The 13,456-nt window shown below is 44.9% G+C and overlaps 1 protein-coding gene across 1 annotated transcript in view; it reads left to right on the top strand.

Moving 5' to 3' along the window:
- Nucleotides 1-10,936: 10,936 nt before the first annotated feature.
- Znf697 (zinc finger protein 697) overlaps nucleotides 10,937-13,456 on the top strand; it is a 36,754-nt gene continuing 34,234 nt past the window's right edge. The window contains exon 1 of the mRNA XM_023706471.1: nucleotides 10,937-11,074. The gene's annotated coding sequence lies outside the window, so the exon portion shown is untranslated. The remainder of the gene's footprint in view (nucleotides 11,075-13,456) is intronic.

The raw sequence follows: 13,456 nt of genomic DNA, 5'->3' as shown, positions 1-13,456 counted from the left end.
TTTTTTTTTTTTTTTTTTTTTTTTTGGCCTGGCTCAGGCTGCCTTATGGGTGGGTCTGGTGAGACATGTGGAGCTGGGAATTGAACTGTGATCTCCTGCACCTGACGGTGTTTGCTGAAACAGAAGCTTTAAACAATTGAGCTAACCCGCAAGCCCTTTGCTAGGATTTTATTGAGGATTTTTGAATCTACGTTCATGAGTGAGATTGGCTTATAATTATCTTTTTGGGTTGAATCTTTCTCTGGTTTTAGTATTAGTATAATATTCTCCTCCAAGAATGATTTTGGGAGTATTGCTTCTTTTTCAATTTCATTGAAGAGTTTGAGGAGTATTGGGATTATATCTTCTCTAAACTTCTTATAGAATTCAGCTGTGAGTCCATCAAGACCTGGGCCTTTCTTTGTTAAGTTTTTTTTAATTGCATTTTCAATTTCATTGGCTGTTATTGGGTTATTCATAGTTTTTTATATCGTCTTGATTCAGTTTTGGTAATTTGTACCTATCTAGGAATCTGTCATTTCTTCTGTGTCTTCGAATCTATGACAGTAAAAGGAAACAAAGGTTTTGTAGATAAGGAGAGGAAGAAATGTTGAAGGGTGGGGAGGGAATGTGGAAAAAAAGAAGAATCAAGATATATTATATACAGGTGCAAATTCCCTCTGATTAAATTTGCATATCCTTATGCATATCAAAAGTGTAATCATAAAATTAATTAAAAAATGAAAGTATAGTGACAAAATGAAACATAAAACAAGGTAGTTTGACTTTATTACTTTATTCAATGCAGAGAAACCAAGGCATTTCTCTTTTTTTTTCCTGTGGTACCGGGGATTGAACTCAGGACCCTGCGCTTGCTAGGCAAGCACTTATTCTACTGAGCTATCTCCTCGGCCCCTGGCATTTCTTTTCAGGGTGTTAGTGCATACATTTTCATTTTCAACCTGGATCTGACTGCTTCAGTGCAGTACTCCATCTGCCATCTTTACCAGAGTGCTTTCTGTACCATTCTGGGTGTGTGCATCCTTCTCCTGCCTCGGCCACTGTTGTTCTGAACAGCCACCCTGCCCCAACCCATGCCCAACAGCATCTCAGGTCTTCGTTCTTGATATGCCCAGAAAACCTCCCTCCATTCTTCAAATCGGTGTCACTGTGAAGAAGCCATCTCAGTTACTCCTGATTTCTTCTCTGCCTCCACTGAAAGCTGTGTCATGATGCATCCCCTCTTGAATTATTGTTGTTCTGAAGATTGCTCTCAGGGCCTGAGTCACATCTTGTGTACTCAACATTGAACACCATGCAGGGAAGAGAAGAGGCCTGCACAAGCAGTGTTTGGTTACTGAGCACACAGATGGAAGAATGTAGGCATGGATATACAGATTTTATAGTTTTGTTTCATGCCTCAGTCTGAATTCCTATTCAAAATAAATTCATTCTCTGAGGCCACTAATAAAAAGTCTTGGGTAAATGTAGCTTTTCAAAGCCTCAGGGTCCTTATTTGTAAAGTACACATTATATGTGAATGTTAAATCAATGAGATGGGTTCTGGTTTGTGATAAGTTCCATGTGGATGATCAGAGCATCTGTAAACAACAGTTTCATTTCTCTATTTTTAACTCTAACAGCTTTGACTGTTTTCACTTGTCAGGTTGGTATAGATTTTCAGTACCAAGGTGCAGAGTAGCAGGGATAGGGTCATTTTTACCTTGTTTCCAATCTTAGTGATGGAGCACCTAATGTTTTTCCATTAAATAGATTCAGATTTGTCTTCAAAGCTTAGGGAACAACACATTTTCTGGTCTTTGGAATGTAGTTTGTAGGGAAATGTGTATGTTGGTCTATGTGACCTATCCTTTCCTATGACACAAAGTTGATTTTCTCTTCTTCCCACTCTTGGCCTTTTAGAAGTTCTAGGTTGTAGGAAGCCCATGAAGGAGATAAAAATGTTGGTGAAATACGGTAGGAGGCAGACTGTTTCAGTGATACTGTTCCTTCCAATGCTCTACACTTTGATCAGATGAGAAATACCTGACTTTCCTTTTTTCCAACTTCTTCGCTGGGGGAACAAGATGTACTTCAAAATCTGATACCATAAGTGAAACATTCATTTGTGTACATTATATTTTAATTAGAAACATTACTTTGAAAAAGCACACTGTAAAAAGTTACAAGTGAACATTGATGGAGCTTCCCCACAGAATATTTTCCTTACAAAATATTTGTTAGCTATGGTCCATAAATATTCTTCAATTTCTGCTATAAGAGCTGAGCATTGTATTAAACTCTTGGAACAAAACTAAGACAAACCCAGTACCCAATCTCATGAAATCTGCATGCTAGTTGCAGGAGAAAAACAAAAGGTATGTTAAAAAAAAGTTTAAACCATTTCAAATATGAAGAAAGCAGAGAGCTAGATGGAGTGATTAGAGAAGGTTTCATGGAAGGTGACATTGAAACTTTTAATCTCCTCACCCTCCCTGAGCTGGGGATCCAACACAGGGCTTCACATATGCTAGGTAAGCTCCCTATTACTGCATTGCACCCCCAGCCTGGACGTTTAGGTTTAGGATGAGAAGGAGCTGCCTACAGAAAAGCTGGACTGGAGTTGTGGCATCTACTGTAGGCAGAAGAGGGAGGTGAGCCCAGTGTGGTGGGAAGGCAAGTCATTGGAAGTATGAAGATGATAGCAAATGCCACCTAGAAACAAAACAAAAACCAAGACCCTCCAAAACAAAGTCTAAGCTATAGTTCACTTTTTTTTTTTTTTGTACTGGGACATGAATACAGGGCTGTTTACTGAGCTACATCCTTAGCCCCTTTTTTATTTTTATTTTGAGACAAGATTTTGTAGGTGTCACTTCTAGGTCCTCGTCTCAGTCCAAGAAGCCAATACTTGTAATCCCAAAGTTATGTTATTGGAATCCCATCAAGTTAATCCCAATCTACCACTCCCAGTGCAACCTATGGCAAAAGTAAAGACACTAAAACATATTTATAATTATTGGGGAGCCAAGGGGCCTTAAATTCAGCCACAAAGATGGCTTTCCAGAACCAAGAGACTGACCCAGGGCCTCACCCAGTTTTATTCAGTAGGGGAGTGGCTTGAGGAGAAATGACCAAGAATTGTGGGAAGTAGGTGACTCTGAGCTGAGCTAGGTGGGTGGCCTACATTTACCTCTGCCATATGCAGAGAGGATATGCAGAGAGAGTAATCTGCTTTGTACTATAGAGATAGTATCTAATGTTTTGGAGGGTCTGGTGCTTCAGCTTTGATGTAGTCTTTTAAACCCCAAGAAGTCATAACCTCTGTCTTGAGGCTTGATTCCAGCTAGTGGCATGGAAAATTGGCTCTTCATCCTGTCTCCACCTGGCTCACATTAAAGAGCAGCAGGTATAGGTTACCAGGGAAACACACATGCCAACTTCAAAGACTATCACCAGCACCTCAGCTAGACCCATAGACATTGCTTAAGGCCAATTGAAGGATAAACAGAAGTCCTAGCCAACTCTGTACATAACAATATGAGGAAATAGGGTCAGGCTCCGTCAAAATGGAGACAGTTGCTCTTCTTTCAAGGAGAGTTGCTCAGGTCGGCCTCCACAAGATTTCAGTTTCCAGGATGGGCTACAACTGTGATCCTCTTGCTTCAGCTTCCCAGAGTTCTGAGAATTAACAGACCAGGCATTAACTGATCAATGTGTTCCTCACCATTTCAATCCCAGCAGATGGTCAGGTGGTTTGATTTGTCACATGCAGCTGTAACCCTCTATCCTGGGTTGTGGTACTGGGGAGCTGGTGCTGGGAACAGCCACATGTTTACTGAGAGAAGGGATGCTTGCTTGGTAGCTGTTATCTGTGTAAGGCTTTCCCCTCACCTCTTAGGGTTCTCTACTCTGTCTTGAATAATTCATCTCAAAAATCATTAAAAAGCATTCAGATTCTCTGAGTGTACTCAGAAATATTTCTATTGAATTAGGCAGAAATTCAATTCACATTAGATAAATAAACAAAATGGGAGGGAAGGGGAATTTGTTGTTTCACAGGACTGACAAGTACAGGGATAGATTAAGAATGGCTGAACAGCTGACTTACCCTTTCTTTTTTCCCATCTCTCCTTCTCTTTGGTTTTCTTTTCTTTGCATAGACTCCACATGTGGGATGTACCTTCCAACATGTTCAGATTTGTGTTGTTGTCACTGAGGCAGGACATTACTAAACTGCCCTGGTCCACAACTCACAATCTTCTTGCCTCTACCTCCCAGGAACCTGGGATTACAGATGTGTCCTACTGTACCTGATTTCCCCCTTTCCCCGTTAACAATTCCAACAGGGAGAGAGGAATTCTTTGTTCAGAGCCTCTGGGTTTTATGCCCATCCCAGGCTCAGTCTCTGGTCTGTTGGGGGTGAAAGTCCCTGACCAGCCAGGTCTGGATTGCAGGTGCTGATTCTGAGCTAGAGAGATAGATAAAGCTACATGAAGGCAGGAGCCTTTTCCAGGCAAGACTCAAGGTGAAGAAGGAGTGATTCCTCAGAAGGAAGGTCAGTCTACTGTTATGAGAAAGATGGAACAGGAGGCTGAGCCATCCAAAGCGATACCCACACACAGAAGTCCATCTCTGCTTCCCTCGCTTCACACACTTACTACATGCCTTATCCTACAGACACACGAAAATGTGTTCCCTTGTACTTCAAAGGGAGAATACATTTTCCATTCTCTAGCATTTCTCTTGTTTCTTCCTTGGTGTCTAGCTCCCTCTCCATGATATTCAAGTGATTTTGATTCTCCCTGACAGCCTGCAGCTAAACTACAAATTCAATCAGTCCCCTAGTCTATGTAAAGCAGTGGAGGGGAAGATAACATGACTTACTTGAAAGCGAAGGAGGAGGTAAATAATAAGTATGGAGACTTCCCCATGATAAATGTTAAATTCTACTAACTAGAAATAGTAGGAATTAGCTGTCCTGAGCACCACTGAGGTTGTCACCAACTTAATTCTTTGTTTGGACTCTCAGAAAGGGTTCTTTTTTTTTTTTTTTTGGCGGAACGGGGGATTGAACTCAGATCCTTGCGTTTGCCAGTCAAGCGCCTATCCTATTGAGCCATCTCCCCGGCCCCTCAGGAAGGGTTCTTACTGATTGTTTTCCTCTATGACTGCAGGGTGATGAGAATTAAGAAGAGTTCCCCTTCTTGGGAAGGAAGTGCTTCAGCCATGCATTCACTATTGCGTTTCAGGAGCATAGTGTTAGCTCACACTTGACCCAGGTCTGGGAGCTCTTGCTCTTTCTGCAGTTGTGATTAAGGAAGACATCCTGGCCTCTGCCAGGGGCAATTTGAAGTAATTAACTGGGGTTGAGAAGGATCATAAAAAGGCTGTGTCTTTGTGGATAGGTCTTTTAATTAGGGTGACCTGAATTAGAGCTGTCATCTAAGTATTATTATTAATAGCACCCCCACTCGCAGTCACAACTGTCCCATTTTAGATGATGCATTCTATTGTCACCCTACTTAAAATGGGTTTAATTCTTTCCTTCCTCAAATAAAGATGGGACAGTGGGAGGAAAATCTAGGGGACAGTATTTCTATGATCAGTTTTTGCCTACATATCTTTCCTGTTACTGTGCAAAGGACAGAAAATCTGATTTTTCTAACCTGGTATGAAGCAATTTTGGCTTCTCGCCATTCGAGTTTGCTGGCTACAATGGGAGAGGGCACCTTTTAGCCATCACTTCTTCCTCTCTGCTTCTACTCAGGCCAGTCCCAACATCATCAGAGTCTCTTTCCATCTTTTATAAAGCCACGAGTAATGCCCTCTAAAATAATCCTGACCTTTGTTAACCAAAACCCCAGCACTCAGGTAGGACCCGAAGCCTCTCATTCAGTTCTTTGGCTGCCAATTCCCAAGCAATTGCGGTTCCCCAGTTGGCACAGGAAGTCTTCCTACTCCCAGTCTCCCTCAACCCAGCCAATTGCTATGATGCAACATCCCACGTACAGAACCTTTTTAGCTCAGCTCAAAATAGCTTGAGCCCCAAAGGGAATTAAAAAAAAAATTGAAAAATTTATCCATACACATTTGCCGTAGTTTACAATCACTTTAGGGAATGGATGCACGTGCATATTGTAGCCTGTTTCTCTTTTTACTCTCCTCCCCTCCGCCTCACTCCCCATCTAGTTCCCTGTCCCAGTTTTACTCCTGTTGGTACTACTTGCCTTAGCTCCTGTTGTGGCATTCAGTGTTACATTGATTGGGGTCCGTAGGTTCCTGTGCAAGGCAATCCTCATTCCTATCATTTCCCTTCCCCTCCTCCTCATGCCTCACCCTGGCTCCCGTGGACCAGTTGCCTATTGCAAGAGGTCCATCCCCCTTCTATCCCTTCTTTATCATGTTCTTTGCTTGTCCTTTGCCTCACTGAATGAGAGATACCAGACAGTATTTTTTTTTTTTTTTTAAAAGATAGCATCTGTCTATGTAGTTCAGATTAGCCTTGACCTGAACATTCAAGCTTGTGTGTCTGGTTTATTTCATTCAACATTATACTTTCCAGGTGCATCCATTATCCTACAAATGTCTCAAATCTGTCATTTTTATAGCTGAGTGCTATTCCATTATTTGTTTTAGTTCATGTAGAGAAACGGCCTCAGGGTATCTCAGCTTCAGTATAATAAAAAATCATAAATATTTGCTTGTGTCTGTATTCTTTCTCTGTCACAGTGTCACACACACACACACACACACACACACACACACACCCGTTTCCTCACTTTTATTCCTTTAATATCTTACTCCTTCTACAGCACTGAAGTGGCCTCATTGGCAGGCCTTTATCATATACCTGCTACCTAAATGGAGGTAGAGGTGGGGCTCTACCATTCTCTAAACCTCAAGGACAGCTGGAGTGAAAAGGGAGTTATTATTTATTTATTTATTTATTTATTTATTTATTTTTTGAGGAGACTAGAAATTTTATTTTGCAAAGTAATCACTATACATCAACAAGTACTTTTGCAAACTTGACTGAAAACAAGCACTCACTTCAACCAGCCAGTGAAGAAATGTCTTTTCTATGGTAGCAGGCTCTAGAATTATCAGAGGAAAGAAACCCCCCTAGATTTTTTTAGAGGGGCTCTTACCAAAAGAAAAGGGTAGATGAATGTTTGCAGGGTTAAGAAAAATAACATGTATCACTTTAAAGATTAAAAAAAAAATGCCAAGAATAGGATTCTTTACTCATGGGTGCCTGGTGCACAAGTGCTGTAAACTTGTAAACCTCAGGTTCTTCAGGAGTGTGCAGGGATGTATGTGGAATGAGTTGCCCTGAGGTCCCAACAGCCCTTTAAAGTAGATAGGTATTTTGAGCTGTTCCCAATCTAGGTTCCTGACAGTTTTTTTTTTTGTTTTTTTTTTTTTTTTTTTTTTTTTTGTGGTGGGTGAAAGGGGCTTTGGAAAGCAGGTGATTGAGGTCCTATGTGGACTGATTTCAGGTTTTCTGGCCATCAAAACATTCCTGCTCAGAGAGGTGGGGCTTTATCAAGTTTAATGGGACTAACTAGAAAACCGTCAGGTTTAGCTCTGATGGTTACAAGGTCAAATACATCCCAAATTGTGATCCCTTGTTTGGATGCTGTACTTGGGAGGGTTTCTACCACACCACAGCCTCCCCCATCGCACCCATCAATACATTTTATTTCCTGTCCACCTATAGCAGCAATAACACACAGTAAACCTAGAATTATTTTACCTAAAATAATTGTTGGCAAATTTGTCCTGGTTCAACCCCACTTTTTGAAAGATGAGAATAGTTATCTCTTCTACCTCTTAAAGGTGAAGAAAAAAAGGCAAGGGTAAAATGTTTAATTTAAAAATAAAATCAAAATCTGCAGGTTTAAAACTGTAGATTTTTCTGAAGCTGCTGTGCACTTTTGAACCTACTGTTAAGTTAGGAAAGGTTTTGTCCTCCAACCCTGGGGGAGGGGACTGATCCTCCCACTCACTTGTGTGTCAGCTTCCCCAGAGGACCTGAAGGGCAGGGGAGGGCTCCTGACAAGGGAGGAAGGAATGTCCTTTCTATCTGGTCTCAGGCTCTGCATATTTTATCTGAAAATGTGCAGTTTATTTGTTTCAATCTCAGCAGCACCAGCAACTCTTAGTTGCAGGAATTTGCTGATTCAACAAATATTTGTTGAGTGCCAATTGTTTTTTGCTTGTGTCTGCACCATCTGCCTATCTTCTGGAACCTTTTCTTCGGTATCTGAATATCCCCAAGGATCTTTCCTCTTAAAAACCAAACAATAAAATCCCCACTAACAGAAAAACTTCCTTTGGTCACACTTCCTTCCCAGTTATCATCCCCTCAAAACCAAATTTCACACATTAAGTGTGCTTCTTCTTCTTTTTTTTTTTTCTCTCCAGGGTCTCACTATGCAGCTCCAACTCGTAGTGATCCTCCTGTTCTGAGCCTCCCCAGTGCTGGAATTACAGGTGTACACCACCACACCTGGATTTAGTCTCTGGCTCAACATGCCCAGGAGTGGGGGCCGTGCAGCATGTGGTGCCAGGGATTGAATCCTGGTTCCTGCACTTGCCTGAGCAGGTGCTTAATCTGCTAAGCTATCTCGCTGGCCCAAGTGTGCTTCTTTACTGCCTCCATTCCCTCCTCCCTGCTTCCATTCTTATCACTTGGGACCATTCCTGCCTCTTAGGGAACAAGGCTCATGAACCCACGTAGGAGCCTGTCTTAGAGTGCTTGATTGTGTAGTGATTGCCCATCTTTCTAACTGGGTTATGAGCTCATGGAGGGTCAGGCATAGCTTGACGTCAGTGATATCCTCCTGCCAAATTTTATGTCTATGTAGGCTTAGTGCCTGGAAGAATGGGTTACATAAATCTTTGCTGAAATAATGAATGAATAAGAATCAATTGATATTGGAAACAAAAGAAGGGACAGGTTTGGCATAGGGTAGGGATAATGAGTTGGGAATTTATAATTATCACCCAGGGAGATGGCAAAGTAGAATAAGCACTTGCCTGGGAAGCGCAAGGGCCTGAGTTCAATCCCTGGTTCTGAAAAAAAAAAAAATTATCAGTATGTGGGAGGGAAGAGGAAGTGTGTTTAATATGAGAAGCAAGGCTGAAAATAGCTTCCACAAGGTGGAACATGGTAGATAATGTTAAACACTACAGGCAAGGCTACCACCTGAACACTTGCTTTGACAAATAACTAGGAACTTTTTCTTGGGAAATTGGGGAGACTCACTGAAATGTAGCAGGCTGCAAGCTGCAGAAGCGGTATTGGTAGGTTCCAGAAAACGCAGGGATCACAACGTAACTAATTTAGATGGACTGCCAACAGTGATAGGAACTTTCAGGAGGTACATAATCGCATCTCATATTTCTTACCCATCCCACACATTAAATGAAGCTAATTCATCCATCTTACCCTGTGGTTAAGAATCACTAGAAAAAGAGAACAACTACACCGGTGGTAGTCAGCCAATGGCATACATGCCACAGGGGGCTGTTTGTACCACTGAAGCTCTCCAGGGTTTACCAGCACTGGATTACACCATTCTCCTTAGTAAGTAACGTTTTTCAGACAGGATCTCACTATATGGTCCAGGTTGGCTTTGAACTCACCATGTAGCCCAGGCTGACCTTGAACTCTTGATCCTTTTGCCTCAGCCTCCCCATTGCTGGGATTATAGTCAAGTGCCATCAGGTCTGGTGGATCATCTTGTCTTAAATATAAGCTAAGCCCCCACCCAAACATCCTCATTCAGGAAGATTCAAAATGTAAGATGTCGTGCAGAAATCACAGTCCAGTGTGACCTTCTGTCTATTTTTCAAACATACTCAGCAGCACCCTCAAGGTCACCTTTTCTTAGTTGGACTGCATTACATTTTGCTCTTTATCCATGAAACACTACAGCTTTTAGTCATTTTGTGTTTATGTGCTCCTTTTTTAGTTTCCCCGCAAGAGTTCTGAGTTCCAGAAAACGACAAGAACTTGAGGGGGGGACGTTATAGAGCCTGGTTGGGCTGCCAGTGGAATTCCTCTCCGGTGCTGGTGTCCTCCTTCCTCAGCTCTCTCCCCCAACACACTCGCTAAATATAAGGAGGCCATTTGCTCGGCTGCACAGGACCAGGAAGCCAAATGCTAAGGCCACTGGGAGTAAGAGGGGGGAAAGTCCAGGTCAGTCTGAACAGCACAGGGGATTTCACACGGCTGATGTTTAATTCATGTAATGCATTTCCTCTCAATTGCTTCTTTCTTCTCTTTTTTGCTTTTATTTGGCTGGGCCAAGGCCAACCTCGGAGGCAGGAATGTCACCAGGTCAAGATCTGGAAACAATCAGCATGGGTTTAAGAACAAAAGCGCCAGGAGGTGAAGGAACCTCAACACCCGCAGAGCAATCAGGTTTTCATGTGACTTTACCAGGATTCTGACGGTGTACCTCAAAGCAAAACAAGACAAGACAAAACAAGAAAAAAGAAAACAAAACAAAACAATCGCTTAAAAAAAGAAGTCAGCTCCACCCCAGACACCCTCATTTCCAAAGAAAGGCAGCTCCCACCAGAAAGCCTCGCACACAGCGCCGGCTCATCGGGTCCAACCTGGACCTCGCCAGTGCCCTGAGCGCCGCGCGCACCCTGCGCGTCTCCACGAGGCGGCTCCGGCCTCTGGGCTTGAGGTGGCCTAGCCACGAGGCACCCGCCGCTCCACTCCACCCCTGCGCTTTGGGATGGACCGGCCACTGCTCCTCCAGCGTCGGTGTCCCCTCCTGGCCTTGGCCACTGCAGCGGTGGCAGGAAGTCCCCGTGAACTACAAATCGAGGCATGCTGGGAACATTCCCCTGCTCCTCCCAGGAAATGTCCTTTGTCCAGCCCTACAGGAAGCCCCAGTGAGGAGTCAGCCGGGCAGCCCGCCAGTCGGCCGGCCCCTGTGCCAGCGAGCCGGGCAGCCAGCGGCTGCGGTAGCGCCGCCGCCGCGGGAGCACAAGGGCAGACGCGCCGCGGTGCGGGGGCTCGGGCCAGGGCGCGCGGTGCCCTAGTCCTCCTGCGCCCGCCGCCCCGCAGGTAGGAGTGCGGCTGTGACTGGGCTAGTCTGCCGCCGAAGGATGGGGCTGTCGGGGAGCCGACCTGGTCCCGGCGGGACCGGGTGCGTTCCTGAGAGCGCCGGCTGCACCTCTGGGCAGTGTGGGCGCCGCGTGGACAAGACCGTTGGACTGTGGACAGGATCCCTGGGGGTGCAGAGTGCCCGGCACTCTAGGTGCTCTCGCACCCCCGGAGTGAGAACTGAGGTCCCCCTGGGTTCTGGGCTGGGAGGAGGAGGCTGAGATCTGAGGGAGGAGATGGCACTGCGAGAGGGAGCCGGACTGGACCGTCCCACCGTCCACCGAAAGGGGCATCAGAGACCCTCGGAGAATCCGAGCCAGGGAGGAGCTTGCAGGCGAGGGGAAGGTGAAGGGCTTTGTGTGCCGCTGTGGACCCGGACGCACTGTCTCCCCTTGCCTTGTTTGCCCGCGCCCCCAGCCCCATTGAGGGACAAGACGTGGGCGTGGAGGGGCAGCGAGTCATCTTGGGCCCTTGTGACATGCTTTTCTTCCCCCCTGCATTTTGCCCAATGCGAATTAGCGTTTGGGGCTTCGATCAGACTGAGCAGACGGCACAATGAGCACGGGTGGGTGAAAGCAGCAGGCAGCCCAAGAAGGGTCGCAGTCCACCTCAGGGGCGCTCCCCCGGGCGTCCCTCCAGCCAGTGGCAGCGTGGTGGGCAGTGCTGGCACCTGCATCCAGAAGGCTTGCTGAGCTCGAGCTTGGGAGGGTAGGCACGGGCGAGGCGCGTGGAGGGAGATGAGGGCGAGTGAGAGGCGAGGGGCAGCCGTGACACGGGTGCGGGATGTACTTTATGGCCAGTGTTCATAACGGTCAGGCCTCAAGAACTGCATTGCTACTTACTCTGAGACTTTCCACAGTTTGGGTTTTCTTAGGTGCCCAGCACGCATAGTGAATCAGTACTGCTCTACAGGAGCTCTAGGTTGGCTTTCGTTTGGTGATGTATCCCTGTCCTGTAGCTAGTGTGTTTGACCATAACTTATGTGGTGGCCGGAGTCCACATTTCCTATGGCAGTGCAACCTTCCTGCCCTGAGACTGAGTGTGGAAAACACTTCTGGTTAATGCCTAGCAAATTAGTGACCTTTCAGAGCTGTGGTGGATGAGCCCCTAACGTAGACCGAAGCCAAGGGTGAGAGTGGTGACAACTCACCTGTTCTAGGCAGCTCTGCATGTGCCTGCTGAGCCCCCACTTGCCTCCAAGAGTTTTCCTTTTCTTGAGTCAACATATGGTTGTTATCTAATGTGGAATACATTTTAAGAGGCAAATGCACCTTTAACAATGTCACTTGAATGAGGAGGCAGAAGTATCTGAACCTCTTCGGAAGGATAGGGGAAGGGGAAGGGGAAGGGGAGATCTTGAATAGATGATTTAGGGAGAAACAACATTTGTTATCAGATGTGACGTAAGAATGGAGTTGTCCTGGAGGGTAGGAGGAATGGTGAGGAGAGGGAAGGGGCCCTGTGTGTTGAGAATGTGGTCTTTGTTGGCCCATGCAGGCTCACTAGATTGGGATTCTATTCTTGTGTTTTTTCTTTCTTTTTTTGTAAATCTGATGCCAGAAGTTCAGCCTGGCCCTAGAGAAAGTAAGGTGGCACAAGATGGCACCAAAATCATAATTGGGACTGTAGGCTATCTGTTCCTTATGACACTAGGAAAGCATAGGTGGCCTTCAGAAGCTCCTTGGATAGTGGATACAAAGCAGCAAGCCCAGTGGGGAGAGCTGGGTTGAAGTGGAGAAGCATGACCTCCTTGAAGGCTGAATGACTCAAGCTAATGCATTCTGATCACAGTTCCTCCCCTCCCCCCTTGCTCTTTGCATTTGCTCAAAACCCTCATGTTTGCCTAGTTTTTGTGGTTCAGTGAAGGGAAAGAGGAGTAAAGACTGGATACAGAGATGATGGGTTGGAGCTGGGGATATGGCTCAATGGTAGCTGCTTGTGCCTTACATGCACAAGGCCTGGGTTCGATCCCCAACACCAAAAAAAGAAATGAATAGAGAAGAAAGATGATAAATTAAAATAAGAGAATATATGTTTATGAAAAAAGAAAGAGCCACAGCCATAAGACCATTGAGATGTCTGGATGTGGTGGCACATGCCTGCAATCCCAGCGATTTTGGAGGCTGAGGCAGGATGATTGCATTTTTGAGCTTAGTCTGGGCAGTTTAGTAAGGCCCTGTCTCATAATAATACAAAGCAAATTTGAAAGCCTGGCTGGGGATGTCATTCAGTATGAAGGCCTACATTGGAAAAAAAAGAAGAAAAAAAAATAGAAAAGAAAAGAAAAGAAAAAGAAAAAGTCAAGCCTGAACTTATGTCAGTGTCATGTAGTTTTTTATATAT

Source organism: Octodon degus, unplaced genomic scaffold, assembly GCF_000260255.1.
Source record: "Octodon degus isolate 3935 unplaced genomic scaffold, OctDeg1.0 scaffold00257, whole genome shotgun sequence".
NCBI classification, from domain to species: Eukaryota; Metazoa; Chordata; class Mammalia; order Rodentia; family Octodontidae; genus Octodon; species Octodon degus.
The sequence above is the reverse complement of the archived record's forward strand: the minus strand, read 5'-3'. Positions and strand labels throughout refer to the sequence as shown.